The sequence below is a fragment of the Bubalus kerabau genome, chromosome 21 (assembly GCF_029407905.1).
Source record: "Bubalus kerabau isolate K-KA32 ecotype Philippines breed swamp buffalo chromosome 21, PCC_UOA_SB_1v2, whole genome shotgun sequence".
NCBI classification, from domain to species: Eukaryota; Metazoa; Chordata; class Mammalia; order Artiodactyla; family Bovidae; genus Bubalus; species Bubalus kerabau.
The window spans coordinates 21,867,061-21,890,332 of record NC_073644.1 but is presented as its reverse complement, the minus strand read 5'-3'; positions in this window follow the sequence as shown (position 1 = coordinate 21,890,332).

Genomic DNA, 23,272 nt, shown 5'->3' with positions numbered 1-23,272 from the left:
TAGTTTTCTATATATAGGTCTTTAGATTCTTTAGGTAGATATATTCCTAAGTATTTTATTCTTTCCGTTGCAATGGTGAATGGAATTGTTTCCTTAATTTCTTTTTCTGTTTGCTCATTATTGGTGGGAATGCAAACTAGTACAGCCACTATGGAGAACAGTGTGGAGATTCCTTAAAAAACTGGAAATAGACATGCCTTATGATCCAGCAATCCCACTGCTGGGCATACACACTGAGAAAACCAGAAGAGAAAGAGACACGTGTACCCCAATGTTCATCGCAGCACTGTTTATAATAGCCAGGACATGGAAGCAACCTAGATGTCCATCAGCAGATGAATGGATAAGCAAGCTGTGGTACATATACACAATGGAGTATTACTCAGCCATTAAAAAGAATACATTTGAATCAGTTCTAATGAGGTGGATGAAACTGGAGCCTATTATACAGAGTGAAGTAAGCCAGAAAGAAAAACACCAATACAGTATACTAACGCATATATATGGAATTTAGAAAGATGGTAACAATAACCCTGTGTACGAGACAGCAAAAGAGACACTGATGTATAGAACAGTCTTATGGACTCTGTGGGAGAGGGAGAGGGTGGGAAGATTTGGGAGAATGGCATTGAAACATGTAAAATATCATGTATGAAATGAGTTGCCAGTCCAGGTTCGATGCACGATACTGGATGCGTGGGGCTGGTGCACTGGGACGACCCAGAGGGATGGAATGGGGAGGGAGGAGGGAGGAGGGTTCAGGATGGGGAACACATGTATACCTGTGGCGGATTCATTTTGATATTTGGCAAATCTAATACAGTTATGTAAAGTTTAAAAATAAAATAAAATAAAAAATAATAAAAAAAATAAAACCAGCTTGAACATCAAAAAAAAAAAAAAAAAAGTAAATGGAATACAAAGTAAATGAAAATGACAAATAATACCAGTGGAAAAATTAAAGGTAAGATTAAAGAAAAACTTGTTGAAGGAAGTGAGAGATCAAAGACAAGCACAGAAGATACAATTTATAATAAGAGGTCCTGAAAAGGAAGCCAAGGCAAGAAAAGAGAACAAATGTCAAAATCTGTTGTTCAAGATAAGTTTCTGTAATGATGTTTAGAAAATACCCATTGAAGAAAATAGCAGGCACTTGATAATATTGATCCAGAATGACCAGAAACAAGATGCATTCTATTTATAATATTGGTCTTTAAAGAAAAATAATAAAAAATACTTTGGATATCTAAGGGGAAAAGGGCATATGAATTATAAGGAAAACAAAATTAGTTTACTATTAGACTTCTTGTAGTAATGTTTTATGTCAAAAAGCTATTAACATATTTAAAATGTTTAAGGGAAAGAAACACAATTTTATGTTCAGTAAAGTTAAGTTTTAAATATAAAATCACATTTAAGAAGTTATCAGCATACAAAAGCTCAGAGGATACTGTTCTTTCCTAAGGAATTTACTAGAAATCAAGATTCAGGCAACCAAAATGATTAAAAAGTAAAAAAAAAAAAATACACAGATGCAGTTGTAAGGGGGAATTATTTTAAGAGATATTTCTAGCTCAGTAGTAAGCATTCTGGAGTTCAAATTGTGGTCTTGAAATACTATCTCTTGTTGAAAGCAATGAAGATTTGTGAAGAAATGTCTGAATCTAGAATGTCTATCTGGAATTCCTTGTCATTTGATAGCAATAAATCCATCAAAATCTTCTAGAATTGAAGTGAAGTGAAAGTAGCTCAGTCATGTCTGACTCTTTGTGACCCCATGGACTGTACAGTCCATGGAATTCTCCAGGCCAGAACTTTTCTTCTTTTCTTTTAATTTCATGGCTGCAGTCAACATCTGCAGTGATTTTGGAGCCCCCAAAAATAAAGTCAGTCACTGTTTCCACTGTTTCCCCATCTATTTACCATGAAGTGATGGGACCAGATGCCATGATCTTCGTTTTCTGAATGTGGAACTTTAAGCCAACTTTTTCACTCTCCCTTCACTTTCACTAAGAGGGTCTTTAGTTCTTCACTTTCTGCCATATGGTTGGTGTCATCTGCATATCTGAGGTTATTGATATTTCTCCCGGCAATCTTGATTCCAGATTGTGCTTCCTCCAGCCCAGTGTTTCTCTTGATGTACTCTGCATGTAAGTTAAATAAGCACGGTGACAATATACAGCCTTGACATACTCCTTTTCCTATTTGGAACTAGTCTGTTGTTCCATGTCCAGTTCTAACTGTTGCTTCCTGACCTCCATATAGGTTTCTCAGGAGGCAGGATCATCACTATGAACAAAGCTAGTGGAGGTGATGGAATTCCAGTTGAGCTATTTCAAATCCTGAAAGATGATGCTGTGAAAGTGCTGCACTCAATATGCCAGCAAATTTGGAAAACTCAGCAGTGGCCACAGGACTGGAAAAGGTCAGTTTTAATTCCAATCCCAAAGAAAGGCAATGCCAAAGAATGCTCAAACTACCGCACAGAGTTGTCAACAAATTTCAAAAGACTGTAGTGCACTCAGAGCATGTCCATTAATCATAATCAAATTTGATCTGCAATAACTGAAATGTTAACCTAAAAATAATTTTGGTTGAAAATAAAAGTATACCTCTAAATAACCTATGGCTCAAAAAACAAATTACAATAGAAGACATAAATATGTTAAAACTGAGAAGATAAGTAAATACTTTGTATCAAACTTGTGATATTTAACTAGAGTAGTGCCTTGTGCATGCGTGCTTAATTGCTCAATCAAGTCTGACTCTTTGTGATGCCATGGACTCTAGCCCACCAGGGTCCTCTATCCACAGGATTAATCTGGCAAGAATTCTGGAGTGGGTTTCCATTTCCTTCTCCAGGGCATCTCTCTGACCCAGGGATCAGACTCAAATCTCCTGTAGCTCCTGCATTGGCTGGCAGATTTTTTACCACTGAGCCACCTGGGAAGCCCAGTGCTTTTTGTGTTCTGTCTAAAATGTTATTGCCATAACCAAGGTTATAGACATTTACTCCTAAGTTATCTTCCATAAGTTTTATTGTTTGGCTTTGACATTTAATTCTATGATACATTTCAAGTTAGTTTTTGTAAAAGGTCTGTGTCTATATTCTTTTATTATTACTTTTTTTGTAGGGGGATGTTCAGTTTTTACAGCATCATATTTGTGTGTTTGAAAAGACAATAATTTCTCCATCAAGTAACCTTTCCTTCATCAAAGATCAGTTGACTTTGACTGATCAGTATTGATGTGGGTCTATTCCTTTGATTTCTAATATGTTTCACTGGTTTATTTTTCTTTACCTTCACAAGTACCACTCTGCCATAGCTTACAGTAAGTCTTGACATTGGGTAGTATCAGTTCCCTAACTTTGTTCTTCTTCATTACTATGGTGGCTCTTGTAGGACTTTTGCCTTTCCATATTAGCTTTATTTTTTTTTAATTTTATTTTATTTTTAGACTTTACATAACTGTATTAGTTTTGCCAAATATCAAAATGAATCCATTGTCAATATACACAGAACAACTTATTAGGGCCTTGATTGAAGAGATATAATTTTTGGGGGTCATAACATTTCCTGAAACACTAAGACTAAGCACTCTGGAGCTTATAAAGTCTTTATGAAACCCTTGCTCTTCAGTCATACCTAGACTGATGCATTCTATCAAGTTGTCAGGACTATTATACATTTCACCAGACAACGTAAAATTCCATTAGCAAAGCAATATGAAATGTTTTTGGCATAAAAGCAAGTGAAGTACATTTATATCATCCTTTAGGAAGAAATTGTTCTGCACAAGTTGATATTGCAGATAACTGAGGATTACTTTTGGTAACCTTAGTAGTCCATAGATTTCATTGAACTCCAAAGTCCTGTGTCCAAAAAAAGGCGTAGTTTTCTCCATCCCCTGACTTTTCACCCTTTTCTGTCTTTAGCTACTTTGTACAGAATTAGTAAGACTCTATAATCAAAAATAGGAAAATAAAGATGATATGTGCATTACTCAAGTAAGAGAGGGTACTTAAACTTGGGTAGAAGAAAAAACATAAGAAATCCTATAAGGGAAAAGGATTGGAGACTGAGTTGTCAGAGAAAAATCCACAGTATTTCACAAAATGCTGAGATGACTGAGCAGAGATCCTGGTGCCTGTGCTGAGATGAGGGAAAAGTAGAGGCTTGTCCAGAGAGGTGAGGGTGGAGCAGAGTTGACAGGGGAGGCTCGCTAAGAGAGTTAAGAGGTCAAGTTCAGTATTAGCCTCTCTATCAGAAGTATAGACTTATTTCTGTCAGTTTGGAGTGATTAAAAATAATAAAACTAGTATTTCCCACAGATCCAGTTTTTAGGCTATTAAACCACATGGTGTGCAGAGAAACTCTGTTACCTGGGATGATGTTTGGAGGGGGAAAGAGCCAACTCACTGGAAAAGCCCCTGATGCTGGGAAAGATAGAAGGTAGGAGGAGAAGGGGATGACAGAGGGTGAGATGATTTGATGGCAATCATCAACTCAATGGACATGAGTTTGAGCAAGCCCCGGGAAATGGTGAGGGACAGGGAAGCCTGGCATACTGCAGTCCATGGGTTCACAAACAGTTGGACATGACTGAGTGACTGAACAACAACAACAACAACATATATTTCCATGCTCCTCTCTCCATTCCTCCCGTCCTCTCCTTCCTACCCCCAACCCTGCTCCATGTCCTCAAGTTTGTTCTCTATGTGTCCGTCTCAACTGCTGCCTTGCAAGTAGGTTCATCTGCTGCTGCTGCTGCTAAGTCGCTTCAGTTGTGTCCGACTCTGTGAGACCCCATAGATGGCAGCCCGCCAGGCTCCCCCATCCCTGGGATTCTCCAGGCAAGAACACTACAGTGGGTTGCCATTTCCTTCTCCAATGCATGAAAGTGAAAAGTGAAGGTGAAGTTTCTCAGTAGTGTCCGACCCTCAGCGACCCCATGGACTGCAGCCTACCAGGCTGCAGGCTCCATCCATGGGATTTTCCAGGCCAAGAGTACTGGAGTGGGGTGCCATTGCCTACTTCGAGTAGATTTATCAGTACTATCTTTCTAGATTCCATATAAAGCATTAATATACAACACTTGTTTTTCTCTTTCCGACTTATTTCACTCTGTATAATAGGCTCTAGGCTCATCCACCTCATTAGAACTGACTCAAATATGTTCCTTTTAATGGCTGAGTTATATTCCATTGTATATGTGTACCACAGCTTCTTTATCTATTCATCTGTTGATGGGCATCTAGGTTGCTCCATGTCCTAGCTATTGTAAATAGTGCTGCAATGAACTTTGAAGTACATGTGTCTTTTTCAATGATTTTCTCTGTGTAGATGCACAGTAGTGTGATTGTTGAGTCATATGGTAATTTTATTCCTAGTTTTTAAAGCAATCGATGCACGATACTGGATGCTTGGGGCTAGTGCACTGGGACGACCCAGAGGGATGGTATGGGGAGGGAGGAGGGAGGAGGGTTCAGGATGGGGAACACATGTATACCTGTGGCGGATTCATTTTGATATTTGGCAAAACTAATACAATTTTGTAAAGTTTAAAAATAAAATAAAATTAAAAAAAAAAGAAAAATAAAGCAGTCTCCATACTGTCTTCATAGTGCTTTACCAATTTATGTTTCCATCCATGGTACGAGAGGGTTTCACTTTCTCCATACTCTCTCCAGCATTTATTGTTTGTAAATTTTTTAATGATGGCCATTCAGACTGGTGTAAGGTGATACCTCATAGTAGTTTTGAGAAAGATCTCTTTCTCTAATAATGAGTGATATTGAGCACATTTTTATGTGTTTATTATCTATCTGTATGTTTTCTTTGGAGAAATGTCTGTTTAGGTCTTCTGCCTACTTATTGATTGGATTGTTTGTTTTTCTGGTATTTTTTGAATGAGCTTCTTGTATATTTTGGAAATCAATCCTTTGTCAATTGTTTCATTTGCTATTATTTTCTCCCATTCTGAGGGTTGTCTTTTCACCTTGTTTAAGGTTTCTTTTTGCTGTGCAAAAGCTTTTAAGTTTAATTAGGTCCCACTTGCTTATTTTTGTTTTTATTTCCATTACTCTAGGAGATGGGTCATTTAATTGGAGGATAATTGCTTTACAATATTGTATTGATTTCTTTCATATACCAACATGAATCAGCCATAGGTATACATATATACCCTTCCTCCTGAGTCACCCTCCCACCTCTCACTCAATTCCACTCCTTTAAGATGTCACAGAGCACTTGATTTGAGCTCCCTGCATCATACAGTAAATTTCCACTGGCTATCTAGTTTTACAGATGGTAATGTATATATTTCAATGCTACTGTCTCTATTCATCCCTTCCTTTCCTTCCCCCATGGTGTCCATAAGTTTTTTCTAAATGGTCCCCATTTGAGTACTCCAGAAAATGTTTCTGATTCTTCACATGTCTTGCTGGAAGGGTTCATTTCTTTGCTTTCTTTCTTATTTCTATTCAGTTTTAATCTTGTTTAACTGTACAATTGGCTGTTTTCAGTTTTTGTATGTTGGGATTAATCATCAAAGTTATTAAAACTTGTTTGTAAGATGTAAGTTCATAGAGTGTGAGTTTTTGAGACAAGGATTTTCATCTGTGGGTCAGGATCCATTAATGGGTTTGAAAATCAATTTGGTGGTAAGGATTCACTTTTGTTATTGAAATAAATAGAGTAGAATAGAAAATATAATTGAATATATTTTGTTCATCACATCTTGCAAGTGTAAACATTTTGTGAAATTCAGTGTTTATATAATGGTAGAAAATGTAAGTGATGAGTTATTACATTGATGTGACCCATATAAAAATTAATAGAATAAGTTTTAAAATGTCAGATTAAAAAAAAATGTCAGATTTTTGATATGCATTTTTTAAAAAAAATTACCACCTTATTCTTTATTCTTCTAGATTTTTGCAAGTACTTAAGGGAAAGAATATGTTATCTCCATGCAAAACCTCATCTCCTCCTCTTCCTTTAAACTCATTAGGAAAGGGCCCTTTTAGACCTCTAGTACCTACAATAGAGTCACTTTTAAAGAATAACCTTTGCTGAAAGAATGAAAAATCAGTACAAATCTGACATACTCTTGAGGTGATAATTATGATAAAGACATACTTTTAGCAGTCTCAGAAGTGGGAACAAGTCTCAGAGAGAAAGAATGAGATGGGACGAGACCTATATTCATCTGTGCAGCATTTTGGGTAGACATATGGGTCTGGAAGTGTCTTCATTTTTGACAATTGCTTTACTTTGATATGTTAAAACAGCAGATTAGTCTCCAAAAGAGTATATGTCTCTCTAGTTAGAATGAAGTTGCATTTTCAGTTAAAGGCATTACAGGGTCATTGAGATTGTTTCTGTGCCTACTCCAGCTTCGTGTGGAAGGAAATCAGGTGGGGGATCTTTGGCAGGAGTCTGAGTCTAAACAAAAATAATTAGATAGTATTAGAGCATTTTGGAGAAGGCAATGGCACCCCACTCCAGTACTCTTGCCTGGCAAACCCCATGGATGGAGGAGCCTGGTAGGCTGCAGTTCATGGGGTTGCTAAGAGTCAGACATGACTGAGCGACTTCCCTTTCACTTTTCACTTTCATGCATTGGAGAAGGAAATGGCAACCCACTCCAGTGTTCTTGCCTGGGGAATCCCAGGGACGGGGGAGCCTGATGGGCTGCTGTCTCTGGGGTCGCACAGAGTCGGACACGACTGAAACGACTTAGCAGCAGCAGCAGCAGAGCATTTTGGGCTTCCCTGGTGGCTGAGAGTAAAGAATCTGCCTGCAATGCAGGGGACCTGGGTTGGATCCTGGGTTGGGAAGATCACCTAGAGAAGGGAACAGCAACCCACTCCAGTATTCTCACCTGGAGAATTCCATGGACAGAGGAGGCTGTTGAGCTACAGTTCAAGGGCCGAAAAGAGTCAGACAAAACCGAGTGACCAACACACAAAGACACAGCATTTCACATATTAGCAAGGTTATGCTCAAAGTCCTTCAAGCTAGGCCTCAGCAGGATGTGAACCAAGAGCTTCCAGATGTACAAACTGGGCTTAGAAAAGGAAGACGAACCAGAGGTCAAATTGCCAACATTTGTTGGATCATGGAGAAAGCAAGCTAGTTTCATAGAAACATCTACTTCTGCTTCATTTACTAAAGAAGTCTTTGACAGTGTGGATCATAACAAACTGTGGAAAAGTACCAGACCACCTTACCTGTCTCCTGAGAAACCTGTATACAGGTCAAGAAGCAACACTTTGAATTTGACATGGAACAACTGATTGGCTCAAAATTAGGAAAGGAGTATGATGAGGCTATATGTTGTTACCCTGCTTATTTAACTTATATGAAAAGTACATTATGTGAAATGCCAGGCTGGATGAATCATAAGTTGGAATCAAGGTTGCCAGGATAAATATCTGCAAGCCACATACACAGGTAATATCACTCTAGTGGCAGAAAGTGGAAAGGAACTGAAGACCTTCTTAATGAAAGTGAAAGAGGAGAGTGAAAATGTTGGCTTAAAACTCAACATTCAAAAAACTAAGATCATGGCATCCAGTTGCATCACTTCATGGCAAATAGAAGGGGAAAAAGGAAGTAGTGACAGATTTTTCTTTTCTTGGCCTCCAAAATCACTCTGGGCAGTGATGGCAACCATGAAATTAAAAGATGCTTGCTCATTGGAAGGAAAACTGTGACAAAGAGACACGTGTACCCCAATGTTCATCGCAGCACTGTTTATAATAGCCAGGACATGGAAGCAACCTAGATGTCCATCAGCAGATGAATGGATAAGAAAGCTGTGGTACATATACACAATGGAGTATTACTCAGCCATTAAAAAGAATACATTTGAATCAGTTCTAATGAGGTGGATGAAACTGAAGCCCATTATACAGAGTGAAGTAAGCCAGAAAGAAAAACACCAATATAGTATACTAACGCATATATATGGAATTTAGAAAGATGGTAACAATAACCCTGTGTACGAGACAGCAAAAGAGACACTGATATATAGAACAGTCTTATGGACTCTGTGGGAGAGGGAGAGGGTGGGGAGATTTGGGAGAATGGCATTGAAACATGTATAATATCATGTATGAAACGAGTTGCCAGTCCAGGTTCAATGCATGATACTGGATGCTTGGGGCTGGTGCACGGGGACAACCCAGAGGGAGGGTATGGGGAGGGAGGAGGGAGGAGGGTTCAGGATGGGGAACACAGATATACCTGTGGCCGATTCATTTTGATATTTGGCAAAACTAATACAATATTGTAAAGTTTAAAAATAAAATTAAATTAAATTTAAAAAAAAGCAAAGACATCACTTTGTAGACAAATGTTTGTATTGTCAAAGCTATTTTTTTTTTTTTTTGCAGCGATCAAGTATGGATGTGAGAGCTGGACTATGAAGAAGGCTGAAGAACTGATGCTTTCAAATTGTGTTGCCAGAGAAGACTCTTAAGAGTCCCTTGGACTGCAAGGAGATCAAACCAGTCAATCTTATAGGAAATCAACCATGAATATTCATTGGAAGGACTGATGCTGAATCTCCAATACTTTGACCACCTGAGTCAAAGAGCCAACTCATTGGTAAAGACTCTGATTCTGGGGAAGATTGAAGGCAAAATGAAAAGGAAGTGGTAGAGGATGAGATGGTTATATAAGCATCACTGACTCAATGGACATAAATTTGAGCAAACTCTAGGAGATAGTGGAGGACAGAGAAACCTGTCATGCTACAGTCTATGAGGCTATAAAGAGTTGGACAGAGCTCAGCAACTGAATAACAACAGCTACAACAACAATACCAGCATTCCTCTGAAAGCTAAGCATGGGGTAGAAGGAGGCTAAGTAGAACATAGGTTAAAAATAGAAAAGGACACTCCCAACTCTACAGACAAGTTACACATTTAAATATTTATCAAATAAAAAATGGAATATGAGGATGATGATCATGATTTTGCTAGTTTTAGTCTTTTCTAGCAAAAAGTAGTAGTAGTCTCCTATGAGTTCTGAGTTCAGTTGCTCAGTCGAGTCCGACTCTTTGCAACCCCATGAATCGCAGCACACCAGGCCTCCCTGTCCAACACCAACTCCCGGAGTTCACCCAGACTCATGTCCATAGAGTCAGTGATGCCATCAAGCCATCTCATCCTCTGTTGTCCCCTTCTCCTCCTGCCCCTAATCCCTCCCAGCATCAGAGTCTTTTCCAATGAGTCAACTCTTTGCATGAGATGGCCAAAGTACTGGAGTTTCAGCTTTAGCATCATTCTTTCCAAAGAAATCCCAGGGCTGATCTCCTTCAGAATGGACTGGTTGGATCTCCTTGCAGTCCAAGGGACTCTCAAGAGTCTTCTCCAACACCACAGTTCAAAAGCATCAATTCTTCGGCCCTCAGTCTTCTTCACAGTCTGACTCTCACATCCATACATGACCACAGGAAAATCCATAGCCTTGACTAGACGAACCTTTGTTGGTAAAGTAATGTGTCTGCTTTTCAATATACTGTCTAGGTTGGTCATAACTTTCCTTCCAAGGAGTAAGCGTCTTTTGATTTCATGGCTGCAGTCACCATCGGCAGTGATTTTGGAGCCCAGAAAAATAAAGTCTGACACTGTTTCCACTGTTTCCCCATCTATTTCCTATGAAGTGATGGGACCAGATGCCATGATCTTCGTTTTCAGAATGTTGAGCTTTAAGCCAACTTTTTCACTCTCCACTTTCACCTTCATCAAGAGGTTTTTAGTTCCTCTTCACCCTCTGCCATAAGGGTGGTGTCATCTGCATATCTGAGGTTATTGATATTTCTCCCAGCAATCTTGATTCCAGCTTGTGCTTCTTCCAGCCCAGCGTTTCTCATGATGTACTCTGCATATAAGTTAAATAAGCAGGGTGACAATATACAGCCTTGACGAACTCCTTTTCCTATTTGGAACCAGTCTGTTGTTCCATGTCCAGTTCTAACTGTTGCTTCCTGACCTGCATATAGGTTTCTCAAGAGGCAGATCAGGTGGTCTGGTATTCCCATCTCTTTCAGAATTTTCCACAGTTTATTGTGATCCACACAGTCAAAGGCTTTGGCATAGTCAATAATGCAGAAATAGATGTTTTTCTGGAACTCTCTTGCTTTTTCCATGATCCAGCAGATGTTGGCAATTTGATCTCTGGTTCCTCTGCCTTTTCTAAAACCAGCTTGAACATCTGGAAGTTCATGGTTCACGTATTGCTGAAGCCTAGCTTGGAGAATTTTGAGCAGTACTTTACTAGCGTGTGAGATGAGTGCAATTTTGCGGTAGTTTGAGCATTCTTTGGCATTGCCTTTCTTTGGGATTGGAATGAAAACTGACCTTTTCCAATCCTATGGCCACTGCTGAGTTTCCAAAATTTGCTGGCATATTGAGTGCAGCCCTTTCATAGCATCATCTTTCAGGATTTGAAATAGCTCAACTGGAATTCCATCACCTCCACTAGCTTTGTTCATAGTGATGCTTTCTAAGGCCCACTTGACTTCACATTCCAGGATGTCTGGCTCTGGGTCAGTGATCACACCATCGTGATTATCTGGGTTGTGAAGATCTTTGTTTGTACAGTTCTTCTGTGTATTCTTGCCACCTCTTTTTAATATATTCTGCTTCTGTTAGGTCCATACCATTTCTGTACTTTATCGAGCCCATCTTTGCATGAAATGTTCCCTTGGTATCTCTAATTTTCTTGAAGAGATCTCTGGTCTTTCCCATTCTGTTGTTCTCCTCTATTTCTTTGCATTGATCGCTGAGGAAGGCTTTCTTATCTCTTCTTGGTATTCTTTGGATCTCTGCATTCAGATGTTTATATCTTTCCTTTTCACCTTTGCTTTTCACTTCTCTTCTTTTCACAGCTATTTGTAAGGCCTCCGCAGTCAGCCATTTTGCTCTTTTGCAATTCTTTTCCGTGGGGATGGTCTTGATCCCTGTCTCCCATACAATGTTACGAACCTCATTCCATAGTTCATCAGGCACTCTATCTATCAGATCTAGGCCCTTAAATCTATTTCTCACTTCCACTGTATAATCATAAGGGATTTGATTTAGGTCATACCTGAATGATCTAGTGGTTTTCCCTACTTTCTTCAATTTAAGTCTGAATTTGGCAATAAGGAGTTCATGATCTGAGCCACAGTCAACTCCTGGTCTTATTTTTGCTGACTGTATAGAGCTTCTCCATCTTTGGCTGCAAAGAATATAATCAATCTGATTTTGGTGTTGACTATCTGGTGATGTCCATGTGTAGAGTCTTCGCTTGTGTTGTTGGAAGAGGGTGTTTGTTATGACCAGTGCATTTTCTTGGCAAAACTCTATTAGTCTTTGCCCTGCTTCATTCCGTATTTCAAGGTCAAATTTGCCTGTTAGTCCAGGTGTTTCTTGCCCTCAGAAGAAATGGAGTAGCCATCATGGTCAACAAAAGAGTCTGAAATTCAGTACTTGGATGCAATCTCAAAAATGACAGAATGATCTCTGTTCGTTTCCAAGGCAAACCATTCAATATCACAGTAATCCAAGTCTATGCCCCAACCAGTAATGCTGAAGAAGCTGAAGTTGAATGGTTCTATGAAGACCTACAAGACCTTTTAGAACTAACACCCAAAAAAGATGTCCTTTTCATTATAGGGGACTGGAATGCAAAAGTAGGAAGTATTCTCCTATACCTCTGATATTATTTCCAAGATCCTTTTATTATTATTTTTAAATTAATTTATGTATTTTAATTGGAGACTAATTACTTTACAATATTGTAGTGGTTTTTGCCATACATTAACATGAATCAGCCATGGGTGTACATGTTTTCCCCATCCTGAAACCCCCTCCCACTCCTTCCCCATCCCTTCCCTCAAGGTCATTCCAGTGCACCAGCCCTGAGCACCCTGACTCATGCATTGAACCTGGACTGGTGATCTATTTCACATATGATAATATACATGTTTCAATGCTATTCTCTCACTTGCTTCCTGTTATTCCAATATTTAAAAAAGCAAACAGACTCTCATGCTCTTTTTATGACTCATGTATTATTTCAATCTCTTTTGACTCCAGTATTATAAAAGTCACTGGACTGCGTACTTTGAAGTGTATAAGAATGGATGGAAGCCCGTTGTTCCAATAGCATGTAACGCAGGATGAGATGAGCATCTGGAAAGATGGCAAATAGGTGGAGCTCATCACTTCCCCTGTGGTCCAAATATGCTGAGAATAATTCATAAATGTACTTCTTTTCCAGAAGACAACAGACCAAATACTTTGTTTCTCTTACATTAATTTTATCTGCTAGATATTGGCCCTTATAATAGTAAAACCTGGATAAACCAAATTAGTATAAAAAATATTTAGCTGCTTTACAAAAGGCCACGTTGTGGCCACATTTTTTATACCAATGTCTCAAGACTTTTTACTGTGAGTTTACTTGAAATATATCTGGGAATTCAGTAAATTGGGAAGCATAGTTTCTTCCATGAATAATACAAAACATCATGTAGATTTTTCTAGAAACTCAACCATTGTTAGAATTATTCAAAGAATAAAAAGTTTTCCTGAAAGGAAATCACAATTGCTCATTTGCTATATAAACAAGTAGTGTGTCCTGAAGGTATGATTGCAGTATATAAAATATTAAAATGTTGACACCTGATAGATTCTAGGAAGAAATTTAAATTTATAGGCAAGCATTTCCTGGAATAGTGGGAGACCTTTATAATTCTATGAGTTTTACATTAAAAATAAGAAAAAGCAAAATAAATTAGCCCAGAGGAAACTGTGGGCATGAATTGTATCCCAGCATCACCAGGGCTATAGTGCCAGATGTCCTTTGGTTTTTTGGAATTGTAGAAAATGAGGACTATATTTACTAGTCAACCCATACAGCTTAAGCTAATTTATATCATTAAATGATAAGTAAAAAAAGATGCACACACACACACACACACAGAAGTTGCTCAGTTGTGTCCAACTCTTTGCAACCCCATGGATTGTAGCCCACCAGGCTCCTCGGTCCATGGGATTTTCCAGGCATGAATACTGGAGTGGGTTGCAGTTTCCTTCTCCAAAAAAAGATAAGGCAGAGATAAATGAGAAAAGGAAGTGAGCGATGACAGCACATCATTATTATAAAGGTTATCATTCACTGAATACTTTCAGCTGAATTACTGTGCTGTTTTCACATTTTTTTTCCTTTTCTCTTGTAATCTTCAAGATAAGCCTCTGATATAGATTTTAGTTTTATTCCTAAAAAGTAATAACCATCAAGGGCCCAGGTGAGGCCAGGCTTGCTCAGTGTCAATAATCAGAGGGATTTATTCTGTTTGGTAAACATGGAGGCAGTAACACTGGAGACTAAGCATGCCCCTTGTCAGAATTCCAGACAGTAAGTCCGGTCAAGATGGACCTTCAAGCAGAAACAGAGACACACGAGTTCTCCTGTCTAAGTGAGAAACCTGAAAAGTGTTACACAGGTTGTCAGGATCCCAATTAAGAGAGACCCCTTTCAGAGACTGTTATCCACACAGACATCCAGAACAGTACCTCAGAAACTGAGACAAGAAATTTGGCAGAGGTAAACCTCATGGATTTTATGGATTAACTGCAATTCATTAGGTACATGAGATTCAGATTCACAAGATTAATTACAGATCTCATTCATGATTAAACTGAGTCCTCTCATATCCTAATATTATTTTCTATAACTGTAATGTTTGACAACAAGCCAATAAGAGAGACATTATTGCTTTATCATCATCATCATCATTATCATCACCGTCATTATTGACAGCGTCTTCTATACCAGTCATGCAGTTCTGGTTTAGAGAAATTAGGTAACTTGCCCATGGTTGCTGGGCTTCCCTGTTCGCTCAGCTGGTAAAGGATTTACTTTCAAAGCAGGAGCCCTTGCTTCTATTCCTGGGTCAGGAAGATCTCCAGTATTTTGGGGCTTCCCTGGTGGCTCAGCCTGTAAAGAATCCACCTAAATGCAGGAGACTTGGGTTCGATCCATGGGTTGGGAAGATCCCCTGGAGAAGGGAACAGGCTACCTACTCCAGTATTTTGGCCTGGAGAATTCCATGGACTGTATAGTCCATGGGGTTGCAAAGAGTCAGACACAACTGAATGACTTTCAGTGCTGATGGTTACTAATAAAATGATACAAACTTCATTTGAATTCAGATTAGGAGTGATTACAGAGAGAGCTGTAACAAGCCATTAACTTATCTAAGTGAAAGTACCAGACTCATCCATTCGTTCGGTGAACAGATATATTCATGTATAGAGCATCTACTATTTGCCAGCCACTGTAACAAGTTATACATAATAGGTACTCAACAAACATTGGTTTACAAAATGAATGAACGATATTTTTGAATTTATAATTCAGGAGACACCAATCTGAAACTATGACATTTTGATTAAACTACCACAATGGAGGCTACTGTGTGAGATCATGCCCTTGTGGGTGGAAGGAGAATATCCCCACAGTGAATGGCTATGTTTCCACCATCAGTTTTGCAAAGAGTCCAACCCGACTGAAGTGACTTAGCACTCATGCATGCACACAACCTGATATAAGGTCTATCTTGAATTATGGAATGAGGGATGGAGAAGCAGTCATTAAGACCAGAGGGAAAGCAGAACTTTTTTTTCTGTCTCCAGGAAATTAGGTCTGGACTTGGCAGCAGTGTTGTTCATGTTTCTGAGTTCAAGCTTATATTGTTCACCATACAACAAGTCAATAAATCAGGATACAAGCTGATGGAGCAAGGAACATTAACCTTATTTGGAAAGCTGCAAGTCCAAGTAGATGGGAGACTAATGTCCTAGAAAAGCATCTTAACCAAGTCAGAATTCAGGCTTCTTTTATACTAATAGGAGGTAGGGATGTGCTTGGTTGTTACAAACTTCTTGGCGTTGGAATCTTTTGTTCTTGCAGTTGTACATACAGGATAGGTCATAGTTTTCCTGTAATCTCCAACAAGACAAATGTTCTCTGTTCTGCAACTTTTTATCTTTATATGAGTGGAAAAGTGTTATAACCTTTAAGGTTAGACCCTTGAGAGTGGGCTATTCAATATATTTCAGTCTATAGGCAACATTCTTAACTGGAAACAAAAGCAATGGAATAAAAAAGGTTAATATAAAAGAAACTGGGCATACACACTGAAGAAACCAGAATTGAAAGAGACATGTGTACCCCAATGTTCATCGCAGCACTGTTTATAATAGCCAGGACATGGAAGCAACCTAGATGTCCATCAGCAGATGAATGGATAAGAAAGCTGAGGTACATATACACAATGCAGTATTACGCATCCATTAAAAAGAATACATTTGAATCAGTTCTAACGAGGTGGATGAAACTGGAGCCTATTATACAGAGTGGAGTAAGCCAGAAAGAAAAACACCAATACAGTATACTAACCCATATATATGGAATTTAGAAAGATGGTAATGATAACCCTGTATGCGAGACAGCAAAAGAGACACAGATGTATAGAACAGTCTTTTGGACTCTGTGGGAGAGGGAGAGGGAGAGGGAGAGGGTGGGATGATTTGGGAGAATGGCATTGAAACTTGTATAATATCATATATGAAACGAATTGCCAGTCTAGGTTTGGTGCACTGGGACGACCCAGAGGGATGGTACCGGGAGGGAGGTGGGAGGGGGTTCAGGATGGGGAACACATGTACACTCATGGCGGATTCATGTTGATGTATGGCAAAACCAATACAATACTGTAAACTAATTAACCTCCAATTAAAATAAATAAATTTATATTAAAAAAAGAGAAACAATTCTAGTAAGCAGTCAGATTTTCTTCACTGTTACAGTCAGAGTGCTCCAGGCCATTTGGGGCAGTTATTCCTGACACATAGAGGTAGATCCTGTGGATGGGCCTGAAAAGTCCTAGCTCCATGATCCTTGGCATTTAGCTGTCTGATATAGTCTATTGTAGGTCTAGACTTCCATTTTGTTATTTCAGTTCAGTTCAGTTGCTCAGTCTTGTCTGACTCTTTGCAACCCCATGAATCGCAGCATGCCAGGCCTCCCTGACCATCACCAACTCCCAGAGGTTAAAGCATCTACCTCCAATGTTGGAGACCCAGGTTCAATCCCTGGGTCGGGAAGATCCCCTGCAGAAGGAAATGGTAACCCACTCCAGTATTCTTGCCTGGAGAATCCCATGGACGAAAAGCCTGGTAGGCTATAGTCCACGGGGTTGCAAAGAGTCAGACACGACTGAGTGACTTCACCTTCACCTTCATGTGCATTGAGTCAGTGATGCCATCAAGCCATCTCATCCTCTGTCATCTCCTTCTCCTGCTCCCAATCCCTCCCAGCATCAGGGTCTTTTTCAATGAGTCAGCTCTCTGCATCAAGTGGCCAAAGTATTGGAGTTTCAGCTTCAACATCAGTCCCTCCTATGAACACCCAGGACTGATCTCCTTTAGCATGGACTGGTTGGATCTCCTTGCAGTCCAAGGAACTCTCAAGAGTCTTCTCCAACACCACAGTTCAAAAGCATCAATTATTCGGTGCTCAGCTTTCTTCACAGCCCAACTCTCACTTCATGACCACTGGAAAAACCATAGCCTTGACTAGACAAACCTTTATTGGCAAAGTAATGTCTCTGATTTTGAATATGCTATCTAGGTTGGTCATAACTTTCCTTCGAAGATGCAAGTGTCTTTTAATTTCATGGCTGCAATCACCATCTGCAATGATTTTGGAGCCCCCAAAAAGCAAAGTCTGACACTGTTTCCACTCTTTTCCCATCTATTTGCCATGAAGTGATGGGACCAGATGCCATGATCTTAGTTTTCTGAATGTTGAGCTTTAAGCCAACCCTTTCACTCTCCTCTTTCACTTTCATCAAGAGGCTTTTTAGTTCCTCTTCACTTTCTGCCATAAGGGTGGTGTCATCTGCATATCTGAGGTAATTGATATTTCTCCTGGCAATCTTGATTCCAGCTTGTGTTTCTTCCAGTCCAGCATTTCTAATGATGTACTCTGCATATAAGTTAAATAAGCAGGGTGACAATATACAGCCTTGACGTACTCCTTTTCCTATTTGGAACCAGTCTGTTGTTCCATGTCCAGTTCTAACTGTTGCTTCCTGACCTGCATATAGGTTTCTCAAGAGGCAGATCAGGTGGTCTGGTATTCCCATCTCTTTCAGAATTTTCCACAGTTTATTGTGATCCACACAGTTAAAGGCTTTGTCATAGTCAATAAGGCAGAAGTAGATGTTTTTCTGAAACTCTCTTGCTTTTTCCATGATCCAGCAGATGTTGGCAATTTGATCTCTGGTTCCTCTGCCTTTTCTAAAACCAGCTTGAACATCTGGAAGTTCATGGTTCACGTACTGCTGAAGCCTGGGTTGGAGAATTTTGAGCAGTACTTTACTAGCGTGTGAGATGAGTGCAATTGTGCGTTAGTTTGAGCATTCTTTGGCATTGCCTTTCTCTGGGATTGGAATGAAAACTGACCGTTTCCAGTCCTGTGACCACTGCTGAGTTTTCCAAATTTGCTGGCACACAGGTCATGCCTAGTCTTTACTATGTTGAAAGTGAAACAATTTACAGTAGGTTCAGGAGAAAACAAAAAGTTCCCTCTGGGCAAGAATTGAAGTTGCAAAGTTTCTTTAGTTCTCTATAGAGTGGAGAGCACAGGTGAGGACAGTGTTATGGATGCTTAGGCTTCTCTGTCCTTGGGATTCTCCCGGAAAGAATTTTGGAGTGGCTTGGTGTGCTCTCTTCCAGGGGATCTTCCGCATCTTAGGTCTCCTGCATTGGCAGACAAGTTCTTTACCACTAGCACCACCTGGTAAGCCCTAAAAGAGAGAAAGGAAATTGCTTCCAAGTCCATCTGTTCACCGCTCAGAACCCACATATTAACTTGCAGGAACATGGTCAGTAGTGGGGAATTAGAGGATACGAGAGTTGAGAGAAGTTATCTCCTATGAGTATAGTTTAATTTTGCTGATGCACATTCAGTTCAGTTCAGTTGCTCAGTCATGTCCAACTCTTTGAGACCCCATGAACCGCAGCACGCTAGGCCTCCCTGTCTATCACCAACTCCCGGAGTTCACCCAAACCCATTGTCCATTGAGTCATGATGCCATCCAACCATCTCATCCTCTGTTGTCCCCTTCTTCTCCTACCCATGTACATTGGGCAAGCACAATCTCACACCCTTATTGCCATCTGAGCATCCATGGTATAGTGAACAGAGCTAAACACTGGCAGCCAGGGGACCCAGGCTCTCCCCAGAGAGTGGTTGGAATTCATTGGGTATCCATCATTTTCTTTAAAGCTAGGACTAGTGTGACACATGACCAGTGGAATAAAAAATCTTATGTTTACTTCTCATTCCTAGCACTGGCTAAAGCTCAGTCAATTCTTCCCCATTCAACGAACATGTTGGAGTCCAAGAAAAGTGTGAAGGTATTAAAAGGATAATCTTAATTCTTTCTTATTTAAATGTAAAACAGGTGCTTACCAACTATAAATAAATATGCAACACTCAAAATGACACTGAGCAAAATAATCTGCAGAGTATCTTCTTGTCCTATTAATTCATGCTTACACTATCTTCGGGCTTCACAGGTTGTTCAGTAGTAAAGAATCCGCTTGCCAGTGCATGAGATGTGAGTTTGATCCTTGTGTTGGGAAGATTCCCTGGGGAAGAAAATGGCAACCCATTCCAGTATTTTTGCCTGGGAAATCCTAGGAACAGAGAAGCCTGGCTGGCTACATTTCATGGGGTCAAAAAAGAGTCAGGCATGGCTTAATGAATAAACAAAACAATGTGATCTTCAGATCAATTGATTTGGAGAGTGAGGAAAGGTGTGATGCCATGAACTCATTCTGATATTGCCAGCTTCAGAATGAAACAAGTAGATGGAAGCTGTGCAGGGGGCTCCAGTGCACAGAGTTGAATGTCACCGAAGAACCCACTGGAGGAAGAGTTACCCTGGAGAAGGTAGGGCAGGACTTAAACATCCCTCATTTTCTGCTGAAGCTCAAGGAGGCAACCTAAGGGTTTAGTCACCATTTTCCCTGAATAAAATGAATCTTAGTGAGGAATCAAGATGGAAAACAAGAATAAACCAACAGCAACAGGACTTCATCCAAATCCACAATCCACTATCCTAGTTTCTGTATAAACCAGGACTCGGCAGCCTCTGCACAGGATTTTCCTTAATGTGCAGGGGTGCAAATTCACATGGAGGAGTGGCGAGTGCCTTTGATCTGATTCAAACACTCCACTAATTTCTCTTCCTCGTTTTTGTTTTGTGTCTCAAGATCCCATGATGTCGCTAGATCAGTTGTGCTTAGGAAGAAAAGCTGAAACACACAAACTTTCAGGAACAAGCTGCCAAATGAATGATGGACTAGGGGATAACACAGAGCCCTGGCAGAGGGTTAATCTCCAGGGCTGTCTCATGTTCAGTTGCTGGCCTCTAGTAAAAGGACACAGCGCTCTGTCTCGCTTCTCCCAAGCCCATAACCTCAGGCAGACTCCCTGGGGTGGCCATCTCAAAGTGAGTAGATGCCTTTTGGTAGGGTCAGGAGATTTTTTGCTAGGTAAGTGTGACTTTCACTTTTGATGATCAATGACATCACTTGATCAGAATGCAATTCTTAAGGAAAAAAAAAATTTGGCTGAGCTAAATGGAAAAGCATCAGGCACAGACAGATTAGTTTTTCCTTTAAATAAACATGGCCTTTCAAAAAGGCAAGAAAAACATTTGGAGGAAAACATGCTGGGCATGAAAAATTCAGATAAAATATCTACCCACCCTCAGCAAGAACAAAAATCACTCCTCAATCGTTGAATAGTTAGAATCGCTCTTTCGTTAAACCAAGGAGAATGGTTTAAACATGTTTGTCCTTACAGACAGAGATGTGTGTCTCTGACACTAACTCCTATACCTCAGTGATTACTTATTTAAATGACTGGTATTTGAGATACTTGGCATTTCCCCAGTTTTTCACTTAATCCTGCAGAAGACAAAGAAATTCCTCTCCCTAAAGTCACCAGCAGGTTCTTCACATTAAATGGAATAGCTGTGTTGTAATATTCTGATTACTGAATATTGTTGATCCATTTCCTTCCTAAAACTTTGTAAATCTATTTACAAGGTTTTCTTACAAGTCTCATTTATTGTCTTTCTGTTTAGATGATATACTATCTTCTGTCCAAATTCTACTCCTTTTTCTGTATTTTTTTGGTTTTTAAATTTCAGTGGCTCAAATGAAAAAGCTAAGATCTGTTCATGTTTCATTTCCATTGTCAATTATATTCAATTAATCATTAAGTCCAAATGAGTTCAAATTTTCTTCAAATGTATGTAACTGGTTTAATAAATACCTGTTAAACAGTCTGTTATGTATCAGCTATATGTCTGTACATTAGAGATAATGAGTGAAAAGGATGGCATCTTGAAACTTCCTTTTAGTGGGAGAGGCAAATTATAAACAAATAAATTAATCTGTATGTGGATCCCTTAGGAAGATAATAAAATAAGGTACTATGACTGAGAATGACTCGCTTATCCCTTTATCAAATGACATTTAACCTGAGACCTGGATGATGTGAAGGAGCCAGCTACAAATATCTGGAGGAAGAGAAGTCTAAGCTGAATGAACAGCAGCAGCAAAGACCTTAGAGTGATGAACAGTTAGCTTATACAAACAAAGGGCCTTTAGCTGAAACATCGTGGTTTCAGAGCCTAAATAAAAACTTATTTAAATACCAAAAAAAAAAAAAAAATAAAAGATAAGCAGAGGAAAGAATCCAGTGAGATACGATGAAGAGTTTTAGTTTATTTTAAATGCAATGAAAAACCATTGAAGGGTCTGAGAAGGGTAGTAGCATAAATCTAAGCTATATTTTAAAAGATATAGAGAATGAATGATGTTGATGATGATGACTTAGGCTAGGTGATAGCTATGGAGAAAAGTTACATGTTCTCTCACTATTAGAAAGTTATAGTTGATACAGCTTGCTGATGGCTGGGATGTGGAAAATAAAGCAAATAGATAAATCAGGGGTGAAGCCTAGGTTTCTGATATGAATTACAGGTGGACGGTGGTACCCTTCACTCCCACTGCCCCATCACCATCTTTCACTTAGATCTTGGCCAAACTACACGCCCCCTAAAATCTGTCATCCACATCACTGATTCACAGATAAAACTATATGCTTTTACTATTCCATTTCTTATAACCTTTCAGTGACTCTCCATTACTCAGGAGAGACAACAAGCTCCTTTACACAATGTGCAATGATGTGGTAGGCAGATTTCTAAGAGGGGCCCTAAACTGCCAAGTTCTGGCCTGCATAATCTCCTTCCCTTGGCCTATCAATGTTACAGATGTCACTCTTATGATTAAGTTATACTACATGCCGGTAGGAAATTGCCTGGGGGTGGGCCTAAATTAATCAGGTGAAAGTTTTTTTTTTTTTTTAGAGGGGTGCTGGCTCTTCTGCTGGCTTTGAAGAAGAAAACCATCATGAGCTTTACTGCCGGCAGGAAGATAAATTTTGCCTATCAAACACATGTTCTAGAAAGAGGATTCCAACACTCAGCTGGGACCCTCAAATCAGCCCCTTGATTGCAGACTTATGAGATCTTGAGAAGAGGTACCGACTAAGCCATGCCCAGATTCCTGTAACATGGAAGCTATGCACACATACAAATGGAATGCAAAGAATTAGGAAACTAAAGCAAAGCCCTTTTATATCTGACCTCTGTTGACTTCCAGACTTCAGTTATCTTAACTAGCTTCAACATTTATATTTCAGTAGTACCAAGTGATTTATAGATCCTGACCTTTACCTAGACTTTTTATTCCCATACTCTAATTTTCTCCATCTTCCTATCATCTAACATCTACCTAGAAATACTCACTTGTTTAGGCTCAGTTCACTGTTCATCATTATCCACTAGTGCATTTTTATTCTTCTCTATTCAATTTATTTTTTTTAGTAAAAATTTATTTATTTTAATTGGAGGCTAATTACTTTACAATATTGTGTTGGTTTTGCCATGCATTGACATGAATCTACGTGGTTGTACATGCATTCCCCATCCTGAACCCTGCTCCCACCTTATAAAATGAATGTTTATTAAGTTATTAATAAACTTAATAATATTAAGTTTATTTGTCTACAAAGAGCAAACAAAGTCTTTGTTGTTATTGCTTTAGCTTTTAATT